General features: G+C 44.5%; 1 protein-coding gene across 1 annotated transcript in view; it reads left to right on the forward strand.

Annotated features, from left to right (window-relative positions):
• Positions 1-3,420: 3,420 nt before the first annotated feature.
• Positions 3,421-16,117, forward strand: part of SKP1 (S-phase kinase associated protein 1) — a 175,435-nt gene continuing 162,738 nt past the window's right edge. The window contains exon 1 of the mRNA XM_056516609.1: positions 3,421-3,731. The gene's annotated coding sequence lies outside the window, so the exon portion shown is untranslated. The remainder of the gene's footprint in view (positions 3,732-16,117) is intronic.

The following is a 16,117-nucleotide window of genomic DNA, read 5'->3' on the forward strand; positions in this document are numbered from 1 at the left end:
TACAGGCTCAGCAGACAGTATCACACATGACAGGATTAGCTACACAGGCTCAGCTCACAGTATCACACATGACAGGATTAGATACACAGGCTCAGCAGACAGTATCCCACATGACAGGATTAGCTACACAGGCTCAGCTCACAGTATCACACATGACAGGATTAGATACACAGGCTCAGCAGACAGTATTCCACATGACAGGATTAGATACACAAGCTCACCTCACAGTATCACACATGACAGGATTAGATACACAGGCTCAGCAGACAGTATCGCACATGACAGGATTAGATACACAGGCTCATATCCCACATGACAGATTTGGATATACAGGCTCAGCAGACAGTATCACACATGACAGGATTAGATACAGAGCGGAGCAGATAGTTTCACACATTAAAACATTAAATCAGTGTTTCCCAACCAGGGTGCCTCCAGCTATTGCAAAACTACAACTCCCAGCATGCCCGGACAGCCAAAGGCTGTCTGGACATGCTGGGAGTAATAGTTTTGCAACAGCTGGAGGCACCCTGGTTGGGAAACACTGCATTAAATACACAATTTTGCAGAGAGGTCTCACCAGTCTCTTGTCTTCACTTTCTCCTTTCCCCGGGCGGCTCCAGGTTAAGGAATGTCCGGGGTTGAGGAGGAATGGGGTGGGCAATTATTTATCCCATGGGGCCACATGAGAAACTAAAAGTATTGTGGAGGGCCGGGTAGTTTTTCCCCAGATTAGGCAGCATAGTTGTCCCCCAGATCAGGCAGCATAGTTGTCCCCCAGATTAGGAGCACAGATGTCCCCCAGATTAGGCAGCATAGTTGTCCCCCAGATCAGGCAGCATAGTTGTCCCCCAAATTAGGAGCATAGTTGTCCCCCAGATTAGGCAGCATAGTTGTCCCCCAGATCAGGCAGCATAGTTGTCCCCCAAATTAGGAGCATAGTTGTCCCCCAGATCAGGCAGCATAATTGTCCCCCAGATCAGGCAGCATAGTTGTCCCCCAGATCAGGCAGCATAGTTGTCCCCCAAATTAGGAGCATAGTTGTCCCCCAAATTAGGAGCATAGTTGTCCCCCAAATTGGGCAGCATAGATGTAACCCAGATTAGGCAGCATAGTTGTCCCCCAGATTAGGAGCATAGTTGTCCCCCAGATTAGGCAGCATAGATGTAACCCAGATTAGGTAGCATAGTTGTCCCCCAGATTAGGAGCATAGTTGTCCCCCAGATTAGGAGCATAGTTGTCCCCCAGATTAGGCAGCATAGTTGTCCACCAGATTAGGAGCATAGTTGTCCCCCAGATTAGGAGCATAGTTGTCCCCCAGATTAGGAGCATAGTTGTCCCCCAGATTAGGAGCATAGTTGTCCCCCAGATTAGGCAGCATAGATGTAACCCAGATTAGGCAGCATAGTTGTCCCCCAGATTAGGAGCATAGATGTCCCCCAGATTAGGAGCATAGATGTCCCCCAGATTAGGCAGCATAGATGTAACCCAGATTAGGCAGCATAGATGTAACCCAGATTAGGCAGCATATTGTCCCCCAGATTAGGAGCACAGTTGTCCCCCAGATTAGGCAGCATAGTTGTCCCCCAGATTAGGAGCATAGTTGTCCCCCAGATTAGGAGCATAGTTGTCCCCCAGATTAGGAGCATAGTTGTCCCCCAGATTAGGCAGCATAGATGTAACCCAGATTAGGCGCATAGTTGTCCCCCAGATTAGGCAGCATAGATGTAACCCAGATTAGGCAGCATAGTTGTCCCCCAGATTAGGAGCATAGATGTCCCCCAGATTAGGCAGCATAGATGTAACCCAGATTAGGCAGCATAGATGTAACCCAGATTAGGCAGCATATTGTCCCCCAGATTAGGAGCACAGTTGTCCCCCAGATTAGGCAGCATAGTTGTCCCCCAGATTAGGAGCATAGTTGTCCCCCAGATTAGGAGCATAGTTGTCCCCCAGATTAGGCAGCATAGATGTAACCCAGATTAGGCAGCATAGTTGTCCCCCAGATTAGGAGCATAGTTGTCCCCCAGATTAGGCAGCATAGATGTAACCCAGATTAGGCAGCATAGATGTAACCCAGATTAGGCAGCATATTGTCCCCCAGATTAAGAGCACAGTTGTCCCCCAGATTAGGCAGCACAGTTGTCCCCCAGATTAGGAGCATAGTTGTCCCCCAGATTAGGCAGCATAGTTGTCCCCCAGATTAGGAGCATAGATGTAACCCAGATTAGGCAGCATAGTTGTCCCCCAGATTAGGAGCATAGTTGTCCCCCAGATTAGGCAGCATAGATGTAACCCAGATTAGGCAGCATAGATGTAACCCAGATTAGGCAGCATAGATGTAACCCAGATTAGGAGCACAATTGTCCCCCAGATTAGGCAGCATAGTTGTCCCCCAGATTAGGCAGCATAGTTGTACCCCAGATTAGGCAGTTTACCCCCCCCCCCCCCCCCCACACACACACACACACACACACATATATACACAGACACACATGCACAGACACATATATACAGACACACAGAGACACATGCACAGACACATGTAAACACAGACACTCACCCGCCCTGCTCACCAGAGGGAGACAGGATACACGGCCTCCCTGCTCTGCCTATGGAGGGTTGTAAGACTGCATGGGGCAGAGAGAAGGAGGGGGAGAGAGGAGACAGGAGGTCACGCCCCCTCCCCAGCACTGTACAATCTCTTCCTGTCATCGCACGGAGCTCTCCCTGTCACAGGCTGGTGGTGTCAGACCTGGGCATTGTACGGCCGGTCATAAAAGCAGTGTTCTTCTGGGGATGCTGCTCCGTCCGCCCCTGTCAGTGAATAAAAAATACCGGCCATTACATGGCCGGTATTTTTCATCCAAATTTACCGGCACAGCCCGGAATGTAGATGAAAATACCGGCTGTGCCGGTAAAATACCGGCAGGGTGGCAACCCTACCTGGGAGTTGTAGTTCACCAACACCTCTATTGTATCTCAGTAATCTCCTGGGAGTTGTAGTTCACCAACACCTATATTGTATCAGTATTCTCCTGGGAGTTGTAGTTCATACACCAATGTTGCAAAACTAATACTCCAAGCATTCCCTGGTTGGGAAACACTGACATATACACACATAGCAGGGACTAAAACTCCCAGCATGTGTCATTCAGTAGCCCAACTCCTCACACATAGAAATCATTCCCAGTATTATATTTATCCCCCTGCAGTCTATTCATCCCATGGCTCTGCCCGCGCTCCTCCCCTCTTTAGCTTCGGCACACTTGCTCCTCTCCCTTCTAGCTTCACCAAACTTCGGAAAGGAAAGGATTTTTTCAGGGGTTTGAATTTTTCACCTCACACCGGCGCCTCGCCTAAATTGGCAATTTCCGTTGTGTAAAAGCTGTTCTGTCTCTTTATTGGTAGTGGTCTCGCTAGTTCACGCTTTATGATTGGCTGACGATTTCTACAACACAAACTTTACACGCCTCAAGGTGGAAATTTCAATAGTATAATTTCCGGTTTCGCTGCCATTTTCTAGGAGATCAGTTTTGCGGTCTTCCTCGTGGTAGACACTGTTTCTTGGAGACACTTTATACCGGTGTTTAGTATCTAAAGTAGCCCTACCTTTTGCCGCTTCTCCGCTTGGGTGACGCAGCTCACTGGGAGGTGGAGTAGAGAGGCCGGTGGGCAGCGCAGAGCGGAGCTGAGGCCTTATATTGTGTCCGTCGTCGAGGTTGAACACGGTGAGTTTTTACCCGGGGTAAAATGTAGCCTTTTGGTCAGTGTAACCTGTGTGGAGGAAATGTTTTGTGTTTTTCTTTGGGTCCTACGATGTGATAGATGGGGCCTTCTCTTTTTTTTTTTTTTTTCACCCACACACTTCTGTTGTGGTTTTAACTTCCTAGTTGTGTCGTATTATAGAGTAGCGTCCTATAGATGCAGGACTGGACTTCACTACCCATATCATTAAACACACAGGGTTAGGCCTTCAGAGTTTTATTTTAACCCATGAGATTTTCCATCCTAAGGCGTGATGTGTCCCTGTGCAATATCTGTAACATGGTCTCATGTCTACTGTGTGCCATTTTATAATATTGGCATCTAGGTAATGGGCAGAGGTGCCCTGTGGTGCTTCCTCTGCAGCCCCTACAGTTAACCCCTTAAGGACCGGGTTTTTTCCCGTTTTTGCATTTTCGTTTTTTGCCCCTTGCCTTTAAAAAAAATCATAACTCTTTCAATTTTGCACCTAAAAATCCATATGATGGCTTATTTTTTGCACCACCAATTCTACTTTGTAATGATGTAAGTCATTTTGCCCAAAAATCTACGGTGAAACGTAAAAAAAAAAATCATTGTGCGACAAAATTGAAAAAAACGCCGTTTTGTAACTTGGGGGCTTCCGTTTCTACGTAGTACATTTTTCGTTAAAAATGACACCTTATCTTCTGTAGGTCCATACGATTAAAATGATACCCTACTTATATAGGTTTGATTTTGTCGGACTTCTGGAAAAAATCATAACTACATGCAGGGAAATTAATACGTTTAAAATTGTCATCTTCTGACCCTTATAACTTTTTTATTTTTCAGTGTATGGGGCGGTATGAGGGCTCATTTTTTGCGCCGTGATCTGAAGTTTTTAACGGTACCATTTTTGCATTGATAGGACTTATTGATCACTTTTTATTCATTTTTAAATGATATAAAAAGTGACCAAAAATGCACTATTTTGGAGTTTGGAATCTTTTTGCGCGCACGCCATTGACCGAGCGGTTTAATTAATGATATATTTTTATAATTCGGACATTTCCGCGCGCGGTGATACCATATATTTGTTTTTATTTACACTTTTTTTTTTTTTTTTTTTTGGAAAAGGGGGGTGATCTTTATTCACTTTTTTTTTTGCAGTGTTATAGGTCCCATAGCCGGCCACTTTCGGTTTAGCTTTTAGCAGCGCGGCTCAGCTCTGAGCGCGCGGCTAAAGGGTTAATAGCGCGCGGTGCCACCCCTCCTATCTCTCCTATTGGTGGTCTAGACGCGACCACCAATAGCAGATTAGGGGCGGGGGGGTTTACTTTAATTTTCCCCGTTCTGCCGACCCACAATAGGCGGAGCAGGACAGGGAAACGACGGGGGCCGAATGCCGAAGATCCACTTACCCGTCGGTGGAAGCTGCGGGAGCGGATCGGCGGCGATGTCGTGAAGCAGAAGAGGACGGCTCCCTTGATCCGACGGAAGCCGGTAAGTTGCCTAGCAACATCTAGAGGGCTACAGTCTGAGACTGTAGCCCTCCAGATGTTGCAATACTACAACTCCCAGCATGCCCAGACAGCTGCTGGGCATGGTGGGAGATGCAGTTTTGCAACAGCTGGAGGTCTACAGTTTAGAGACCACTGCACAGTGATCTCTATACTGTAGCACTCTAGATCTTGCAATACTACAACTCCCAGCATGCCCACATAGCTGTTTGCTGTCTGTGCATGCTGGAATTTGTACTTTTGCAACATCTGGAGGTCCACAGTTTGGAGATCACAATGCAGTGGTCTCTATCTGTAGCCCTCCAGATGTTGCAAAACTGCAAATCCCAGCATGTCGAAACAGCTGTCTCGGCATGCTGGGAGTTGTAGTTGCGATTCCTCCAGCTGTTGCATAACTAGATCTCCCAGCATGCCTTTCGGCGATCAGTGCATGCTGGGAGTTGTAGTTTTGCAACAGCTATAGGCACACTGGTTGGAAAATACTGAGTTAGGTAACAGAACCTAACTGAAGGTTTTCCAACCAGTGTGCCTCCAGCTGTTGCAAAACTACAACTCCCAGCATGCACGGTCTGTCAGTACATAGTTACATAGTTACATAGTTACATAGTTACATAGTTACATAGTTAGTACGGTCGAAAAAAGACATATGTCCATCAAGTTCAACCAGGGAATTAAGGGGTAGGGGTGTGGCGCGATATTGGGGAAGGGATGAGATTTTATATTTCTTCATAAGCATTAATCTTATTTTGTTCCAGGAATGTATCTAATCCTGTTTTAAAGCTGTTAATTGTTCCTGCTGTGACCAGTTCCTGAGGTAGACTGTTCCATAAGTTCACAGTTCTCATGGTAAAGAAGGCGTGTCACCCCTTGAGACTAAACTTTTTCTTCTCCAGACGGAGGGAGTGCCCCCTCGTCCTTTGGGGGGGTTTAACCTGGAACAGTTTTTCTCCATATTTTTTGTATGGGCCATTAATATACTTAAATACGTTTATCATATCCCCCCTTAAACGTCTCTTCTCAAGACTAAACAATTGTAACTCCTTTAATCGCTCCTCATAGCTAAGATGTTCCATTCCCCATATTAGTTTAGTCGCGCGTCTCTGCACCCTTTCCAACTCCGCAGTGTCCCTTTTATGGACAGGTGTCCAAAACTGAACAGCATATTCCAGGTAAGGCCGTACCAATGATTTATAAAGGGGGAGTTGTCGTTTTGAAACAGCTGGAGGTTTGCCCCCCCCCCCCCCCATGTAAACGTACAGGGTACATTCACACCGGTTGGTTTACAGTAAGTTTCCTGCTTAAAGTATGAGCTGCGGCAAACTTTTCGCCGCATCGCAAATTTCAGACGGGAAGCTCACTGTATCCCGCCCATGTGACTGTACCCTAAAAACACTACACTAACACATAACAAAGGGTTAAACACTACACATACACCCCCTTACACTGTCCCCCCAATAAAAATGAAAAATGTATTGTACGGCAGTGTTTCCAAAACGGAGCCTCCAGCTGTTGCAAAACAACAACTCTCAGCATTTCCGGACAGCCACTGACTGTCCAGGCATGCTGGGAGTTTAGCAACAGCTGGAGACACCCTGTTTGGGAATCACTGGCGTAGAATACCCCTATATCCACCCCTATGCAATCCCTAAGAAATTGCGTTAGAAATTTTGGGGGGCTTTTTCTCCTTTTACCCCTTATGAAAAGGAAAAGTTTGGGGCTACACCAGCCTGTCCGTGTAAAAAAATTAAATTTTTTTTTTTTTATTTTTTTTTTTTTTACACTGACATGCTGGTGTTGTCCTTTACTTTTTATTTTCACAAGTGTTAAAAGGAAAAAAAAGCCCCCCAAAATTTGTAACGCAATTTCTCCTGAGTACGGAAATACCCCATATGTGGGCGTAAAATGCTCTGCGGGCGCATAACAAGGCTCAAGAGTGAGAGCGCACTATGTACATTTGAGGCCTAAATTGGTGATTTGCACAGGGGTGGCTGATTTTACAGCGGTTCCGACATAAACGCTAATAAATACCCACATGTGACCCCATTTTGGAAACTACACCCCTCACGGAAAGTAACAAGGGGTATAGTGAGCCTTTGCACCCCACAGGTGTTAGACGAATTTGGATGGAAAAATGAAGAAAAAAAATTTTCACAAAAATGCTGGTGTTACCCAAAATTTTTCATTTTCAGAAGGAAACATAGAAAAAACGGGGTTACAAATTTTGAGGGGCTTTTTTCCCGAGTAAGAACATACCCCATATGTGCATGTAAAGGGCTCGGCGGGCGAACTACAATGCTCAGAAGAGAAGGAGCACCATTGGGATTTTGAAGATAAAATTTGTCCGGAATTGAAGGCTACATGTGTTTACAAAGCCCCCATAGAGCCAGAACAATGGAACCCCCCCACATATGACCCAATTTTGGAAACTACACCCCTCACATAATGTAATAAGGGGTACAGTACGCATTTAAACCCCACAGGTGTCTGACAGATTTTTGGAACAGTGGTCCGTGAAAATGAAAAATGTAATTTTTCATTTGCACAGCCCACTGTTCCAAAGATCTGTCAAACGCCAGTGGGGTGTAAATACTCACTGCACCCCTTATTAAATTCTGTGGGTGGTGTAGTTTCCAAAATGGGGTCACGTGGGGGGGGTCCACTGTTCTGGCACCACAGGGGGGCTTTGTAAACGCACATGGCCCCCGACTTCTATTCCAACCAAATTCTGTCTTCAAAAGCTCAATGGTGCTCCTTCTCTCCTGAGCATTGTAGTGCGCCAGCAGATCACTTGATGTCCGCACATTGGGTATTTCCATACTCAGAAGAAATGGGGTTATAAATTTTGGGGGTCATTTTCTCCTATTACCCCTTGTAAAAATATAAAATGTGGGGGAAAACCAGCAATTTAGTGCGAATTATTTATTTTTTTCATTTACACATCCGACTTTAGCAAAAAGTTGTCAAACACGTGAGGTTTTAAGGCTCACTGTAGTTTCTAAAATAGTATGCCATGTGTTTCTTTTTTTTTTTTTGCTGTTCTGGCACCATAGGGGCTTCCTAAATGCGACATGCCCCACAAAAACCATTTCAGAAAAACTCACTCTCCAAAATCCCATTGTCGCTCCTTCCCTTCTGAGCCCTCTACTGCGCCCACCGTACACTTGACATACACATATGAGATATTTCCTTACTCGAGAGAAATTGGGCTACACATTTTAGGAAGATTTCTCTCCTTTTACCCCTTGTAAAAATGCAAAAACTGTGTCTACAAGAACATGCCAGTGTAAAAACATGAAGATATTGAATTTTCTCCTTCAATTTGCTGCTATTCCTGTGAAACACCTAAAGGGTTAACAAACCTTTTGAATGTCATTTTGAATACTTTGGGGGTGCAGTTTTTATAATGGGGTCATTTTTGGGGTATTTCTAATAAGGCCCTTCAAATCCACTTCAAAACGGAACTGGTCCCTGAAAAATTTTGATTTTGAAAATTTTGTGAAAAATTTGAAAATTGCTGCTGAACTGTGAAGCCCTCTGGTGTCTTACAAAAGTAAAAACATGTCAACGCTATGATGCAATCATGAAGTAGACATGTTGTATATGTGAATCAATATATAATTTATTTGGAATATTAATTTTCCTTATAAGCAGAGAGCTTATACGTTTAAAATTGTCATATTCTGACCCCTATAACTTTTTTTTATTTTTCCGCGTATGGGGCGGTATGAGGGCTAATTTTTTGCGCCGTGATCTGAAGTTTTTAGCGGTACCCTTATTGAATTGATAGGACTTATTGATCGCTTTTTATTCATTTTTTCATGATATAAAAAGTGACCAAAAATGCACTATTTTGGACTTTGGAATTTTTTTTGCGCGCACGCCATTGACCGTGCGGTTTAATTAATGATATATTTTTATAATTCGGACATTTCCGCACACGGCGATACCACATGTTTTTATTGACACTTTTTTTTTTTTTTTTTTTAATGGGAAACGGGGGGTGATTCAATCTTTTAATAGGGGAGGGGTTAAATGATCTTTATTCACTTTTTTATTTATTATTTTTTTGCAGTGTTATAGCTCCCATAGGGACCTATAACACTGCACACACTGATCTTTTACATTGATCACTGGTTTCTCATAGGAAACCAGTGATCGATGATTCTGCCGCTTGCCTGCTCATGCCTGGATCTCAGGCACTGAGCAGTCATTCGGCGATCGGACAGTGAGGAGGCAGGTAGGGACCCTCCAGCTGTCCTGTAAGCTGTTCAGGATGCCGCAATTTCACCGCGGCTATCCCGAACAGCTCCCTGAGCTAACCGGCATGTTTTCATTTTAGACGTGGCGTTCAACTTTGAACGCCGCGTCTAAAGGGTTAATAGCGCGTGGCAGCGCGATCAATGCCGCGCGCTATTAGCCACGGGTCCCGGCTGTGGCCCCGTGTTATAGATCGGGAGCGGACTCAGGGCGTCCTTAACAGGTTAAACTAACCCCCCCCCCCCCCCCCGACCTACCCTGTATGCACACTGCCCTGATAGCTGAACGGTGAATTATTACTGATCAGCATCATGGATGGGCAGAGTGGGGGAACTTTACTTTTGCCCTGTGTCCTTGACAGGTCCCCCCCCCAAAAAAAAAAAAAAAAAAAAAAAAATCTCTACTACTAAAACAAATAATATACAAAGTGGCAGGAAGTCCCATTGACTTGCAATGCATAGCCCATTTAAGCATTAAGTACATTGACATTGCAAATCTGGCCTGTCACTATATGCTTTATCCCCTTAACCTGTTGGGGACGAAGGGCGTATGCATACGCCCTTGCGTCCTGGTATCAGCAGGGGTCATTAGACCCCCCCCCATGTCGGCGATCGACGCAAATCGCAAGTGAATTCACACTTGCGATTTGCGCCGATTCCGAGTCATTACGGGTCTATGGTGACCCGGTGACCCGCAATATAAGGGGGATCGCGGTGGTCTAAGACACCCACGATCCCCCTGAAGCGATAGGAGTGAAGTGGCACTGGTGCCACCCCTCCTATCCCTGCTATTGGTGGTCTAGACGCGACCAATAGCAGATCGTGGGCGGGGGGGGCTTTACTTTCGTTTTCCCCGTCCTGCCCACACACAATAGCTGCTCCAGAACGGGGAAAACAAAGAGGACCGGGTGCAACGGGGATCGGCGGGCGGCGACGGAGATCTGCGGGCGGCGTGCGGCAGAAGAGGATGGCTCCCTGGATGCGACGGAAGCCAGTGAGTAGTTGCCTAGCAACATCTAGAGGTCTACAGTCTGAGACCACTATAGTGCTGTTTGCTGTCTGGGCATGCTGGGAGTTGTAGTTTTGCAACATCTGGAGATCCACAGTTTGGAGATCACTGTTCAGTGGTCTCTAAACTGTACCACTCCAGATGTTGCTAAACTGCAAATCGCAGCATGCCCGAACAGCAAACAGCTGTCTCGGCATGCTGGGAGTTGTAGGTGCGTACCTCCAGCTGTTGCAGAACTAAATCTCCCAGCATGCCCTTCTGTGATCAGTACATGCTGGGAATTGTAGTTTAGCAACAGCTGGAGGCACACCGGTTGGAAAATGCTGAGTTAGGTAACAGAACTTAACTGAAGGTTTTCCAACCAGTGTGCCTCCAGCTGTTGCAAAACTACAACTCCTAGCATGCACGGTCTGTCAGTACATGCTGGGAGTTGTAGTTTTGAAACAGCTGGAGATTTGCCCCTCCATGTGAACGTACAGGGTACATTCACATAGGCGGGTTTACAGTAAGCTTTCTGCTTCAAGTATGAGCTGCGGCAAACTTTTAGCCGCAGCGCAAATTCCTAGCGGGAAACTCACCGTAACCCGCCAGTGTGAATGTACACTAAAAACACTACACTACAATAACACATAATAAAGAGTAAAACACTACATAAACACCCCCCCCCAATAAAAATGAAAAACGTACTTTACGGCAGTGTTTCCAAAATGGAGCCTCCAGCTGTTGCAAAACAACTCCACGCATTTCTGGACAGCCACTGACTGTCCAGGCATGCTGGGAGTTTAGCAACAGCTGGAAGCACCCTGTTTTGGAATCACTGGCGTAGAATACACCTATGTCCACCCCTATGCAATCCCTAATTTAGTCCTCAAATGTGCATGGCGCTCTCTCACTTCGGAGACCTGTCGTATTTCAAGGAAACAGTTTAGGGCCACATTAGGGATCGACCGATTATCGGTATGGCCGATATTATCGGCCGATAATCACGATTTTGGGCATTATCGGTATCGGCAATTATCTTGCCGATAAGCCGATAATGCACCACCCCCACCGCACCGCGACCGCCACCCCCTCGACCCACCGCACCCCCGACCCACGTTGCACCCCCACCGTGATGCTAGGCGGTATACCGGTATGGATTTTTTCCTATACCGGTCTGGCCCCTCCCCCACCCTCCGAGTCAATAAAAAAATTAAACTTACCCGTAATGGGGGTGATCCAGGCCATGCTTCCTTCATGTAGTGTCTGGGGGCGTTCCGGGTGGAGGGTGGTCCGGTCCGGGCTGTCCTTCTCCCACGGTCTTCTTCTCCACTCCGGGCAGGCTCTGGCCTAGTACGCTGCATAGACGCCGCTACGCCGTGACGTCAGGTGCGTCGCTGTGCACGGGCGTCACTGCGCAGCGACGTCTATGCAGCGTACTAGGCCGGAGCCTGCCCGGAGTGGAGAAGATGACCGCCGGAGAAGTACAGCCCGGACCGGACCACCCTCCACCCGGAACGCCTCCGGACACTACATGAACGATGGATGGATGGCCCGGAGCACCCTGGCAGGTAGGGGAGAGAAGCGGGTGGTGGCGGCGGTCTTTAAATCAATGATCTGCAGCGGTGTCGCAGGGGGTTAAATAGCCGATAACTTATATCGATATTCCGGTATAAGTTATCGGCTATCGGCCCTAACCTGCACCGATTATCGGTATCGGCTCTAAAAAAACGATATCGGTCAATCCCTAGGCCACATATGGGGTATCTCCGTACTCGGGAGAAATTGCACTACAAATTTTGGGGGGCTTTTTCTCCTTTTACCCCTTATGAAAAGAGAAAAGTTGGGGGCTACACTAGCCTGTTAGTGTAAAAAAAAAAAATAAAAAAAAGTTTTTACACTAACATGCTGGTGTTGCCCTTTACTTTTTATTTTCACAAGAGGTAAAGGGAAAAAAGACCCCCAAAATTTCTAACACAATTTCTCCTGAGTACGGAGATACCCCATATATGGGCGTAAAATGCTCTGCGGATGCACAACAAGGCTCAGGAGTGAGAGCGCACTATATACATTTGAGGCCTAAATTGGTGATTTGCACAGGGGTGGCCGATTTTTACAGCGGTTCTGACATAAACACAAAAAAATAAATACCCACATGTGACCCCATTTTGGAAACTACACCCTTCACGTAATGTAATAAGGGGTACAGATAGCATTTACGCCCCACAGGTGTCTGACAGATTTTTGGAACAGTGGTCAGTGTAAATGAAAAATGTAATTTTTTTTTTGTTTGCCCTGCCCACTGTTCCAAAGATCTGTCAAACTCCAGTAGGGTGTAAATGCTCACTGCACCCCTTATTAAATTCTGTAAGGGGTGTAGTTTCCAAAATGGGGTCACATGGCGGGGGTCCACTGTTCTGGCACCACGAGGGGCTTTGTAAATGCACATGGCCCGACTTCCATTCCAAACAAATTATCTCTCTAAAAGCTCAATGGCGCTCCTTCTCTTCTGAGCGTTGTAGTTCGCTCGCAGTGCACTTGACGTCCAAACATGGGGTATTTCCATACTCAGAAGAAATGGGGTTACACATTTTGGTGGGCATTTTCTCCTATTACCCCTTGTAAAAAAGAGATGAGATACCCAAAGAAAAAAATTCCCACACAGTAGGTCCTACGCCACAAGACATAGAGTAATTCATAAAGAAAAAGGCGTCAAACAGGACATAATTAACACAAAGTATACTTTATTAACATGAAAAATGGCAAGACATTTAAAATAATTTAAAAGAATACATATATAGTAGTAAACATGAATCCAAGAGATGCTGAGAGAGAAGAACGGGGGCTATGCTTGTCTGCCAGGGAAAGAGTTAAATAAATAGTGCACATAAGTATTGTTTCCCATGAATTAATGAGGGAGGCTACGGCTCAAGGGTTGTGGAATAGATATTAGGAACTGATCCGGCAATGCTCGGATCGCAATTAAATACAGAGAATCAGAGAGCAAGAGGAAGCCCCAGGGGATCAAAAGCGCATTATAGGTAGAACAAACCCTAAGCTAGACAATATAAGGAAATACTTTACCAAGTGGAGCAGAGAGTACAATGCTACAGCCACCCAACGTTTCACCAATGAAGAAGCCTTCATTGGTGAAACGTTGGGTGGCTGTAGCATTGTACTCTCTGCTCCACTTGGTAAAGTATTTCCTTATATTGTCTAGCTTAGGGTTTGTTCTACCTATAATGCGCTTTTGATCCCCTGGGGCTTCCTCTTGCTCTCTGATTCTCTGTATTTAATTGCGATCCGAGCATTGCCGGATCAGTTCCTAATATCTATTCCACAACCCTTGAGCCGTAGCCTCCCTCATTAATTCATGGGAAACAATACTTATGTGCACTATTTATTTAACTCTTTCCCTGGCAGACAAGCATAGCCCCCGTTCTTCTCTCTCAGCATCTCTTGGATTCATGTTTACTACTATATATGTATTCTTTTAAATTATTTTAAATGTCTTGCCATTTTTCATGTTAATAAAGTATACTTTGTGTTAATTATGTCCTGTTTGACGCCTTTTTCTTTATGAATTACCCTTGTAAAAAAGTAAAATTTTAGGAAAAATCTGCATTTTTGTGATTTTTTTTTTTTTTTTTTTTTTTTTTTTTTTTCATTTACACATCCGACTTTAACAAAAAGTTGTCAAACACCTGTGGGGTGTTAAGGCTCACCGTACCCCTTGTTATGTTCCTTGAGAGGTGTACTTTCCATAATAGTGTGCGATGTGGGGGGGGGGTGTTGCTGTCCTGGCACCATAGGGGCTTCCTAAATGGGACATGCCCCCCAAAAACCATTTCAGAAAAACTCACTCTCCAAAATCCCATTGTTGCTCCTTCCCTTCTGAGCCCTCTAGTGCGCCCGCCGAACACTTGACATACACATATGAGGTATTTTCTTACTCGAGAAATTGGGTTACAAATTTGGAGAGGATTTTTTTCCTTTTACCCCTTGTAAAAAATTCAAAAACTGGGTCTACAAGAACATGCGAATGTAATGAAGATTTTGAATTTCCTCCATCACTTTGCTGCTATTCCTGTGAAACACCTAAAGGGTTAACACACTTACTGAATGTCATTTTGAATACTTTGAGGGGTGCAGTTTTTATAATGGGGTCATTTTTGGGGTATTTCTAACCAGAAGACCCTTCAAATCCACTTCAAACCTGAACTGGTCCCTGAAAAATTCCAATTTTGAAAATTTTGCGAAAAAGTGGAAAATTGCTGCTGAACTTTGAAGCTCTCTGATGTTTTCCAAAAGTAAAAACATGTAAACTTTATGATGGAAACATAAAGTAGACATATTGTATATGTGAATGAAAATATTATTTATTTGGAATGTCTATTTTCCTTACAATCAGAGAGCTTCAAAGTTAGAAAAATGCTAAAGTTTCAAATTTTTCATATAATTTTTGAATTTTTCACCAAGAAATGATGCAAGTATCGACGAAAATTTACCACTAACATAAAGTAGAATAGGTCACGAAAAAACAATCTCTTGGAATCAAATTTATAAGTAAAAGCATCCCAGAGTTATTAATGCTTAGTGACAGTGGTCAGATTTGCAAAAAATGCTCCCGTCCTTAGGGTCATAATGGGCTCCGTCCCCAAGGGGTTAAGGACTCTGGGTTTTCTGTTTTTGCTCCTTTTTTTGTTTTTCTTCCTCGCCTTCTAAAAAAAAAATCATAACTTTCAGTTTTCGAAAAAGGAGAAAAATAATTCACTGATTCAGTAGCACACCAAAATTCATTAATTCAAATTTTATTCTGAAAGACATCAATAAATACACAAGAGAACCAAATTACACACATAATGACTAATTAGTGCATGACACAAACACATTAAAAACACAAATTCTGGCTTTCACATGCCAGTGCACAACTTAGGGGGAGGGGCCATGAACCCCCTCACCTACACCTGACACCCATCACCATATGCAATGAATAAGATCAGTATTCCCTAGCCCTAATATAATCACCAGTCTGAGGGAAAGTATACATTGTAATATTAACCCCTTCAGGACCAAGCCCATTTTGGCCTTAAGGACCAGAGCGTTTTTTGCACATCTGACCACTGTCACTTTAAACATTAATAACTCTAGAATGCTTTTAGTTATCATTCTGATTCAGAGATTGTTTTTTCGGGACATATTCTACTTTAACATGGTGGTAAATTTTTGTGGTAACTTGCATCCTTTCCTTGTGAAAAATCCTAAAATTTGATGAAAAATTTGAAAATTTTGCATTTTTCTAACTTTGAAGCTCTCTGCTTGTAAGGAAAATGTATATTACAAATAAAAAAATGTTTTATTCACATATACAATATGTCTACTTTATGTCTGCATCATAAAAGTGACGAGTTTTTACTTTTGGAAGACACCAGAGGGCTTCAAAGTTCAGCAGCAATTTTCCAATTTTTCACAATTTTCAAACTCACTATTTTTCAGGGACCAGTTCAGGTTTGAAGTGGATTTAAAGGGTCTTCATATTAGAAATACCCCACAAAACGAGACCCCTTGAGGAACGTAACAAGGGGTACAGTGAGCATTTGCCCCCCACTGGTGTCTGACAGATCTTT

The sequence above is a fragment of the Hyla sarda genome, chromosome 4, assembly GCF_029499605.1.
Source record: "Hyla sarda isolate aHylSar1 chromosome 4, aHylSar1.hap1, whole genome shotgun sequence".
In the NCBI taxonomy this organism is placed as follows: Eukaryota; Metazoa; Chordata; class Amphibia; order Anura; family Hylidae; genus Hyla; species Hyla sarda.